We start from the raw sequence: 243 nt of genomic DNA, 5'->3' as shown, positions 1-243 counted from the left end.
ACACAATTGGACAAGGACCCCAAACATCAGAATGGACTAACTAAATAGTGGACATAACCCATTTATTGACTCTAGACATTAAAGGGAGACGATGATGTTTGGCAAATTGGCTTGACTCATAATCCAATGAAGATACATTTTGAAATTGAGGACATAATTTTTTTAAGAAAGATAGAGAAAGATGTCCCAATATACAATGCACCTCAAAAGGGGTCAATACACTTGAACAAGCAATGGATCTCG

Source organism: Theobroma umbraticum, unplaced genomic scaffold (genome assembly GCF_002168275.2).
Source record: "Theobroma umbraticum cultivar Fairchild unplaced genomic scaffold, ASM216827v3 scaffold_130.0, whole genome shotgun sequence".
In the NCBI taxonomy this organism is placed as follows: domain Eukaryota; kingdom Viridiplantae; phylum Streptophyta; class Magnoliopsida; order Malvales; family Malvaceae; genus Theobroma; species Theobroma umbraticum.
Note: the sequence above shows the minus strand (reverse complement) of the source record.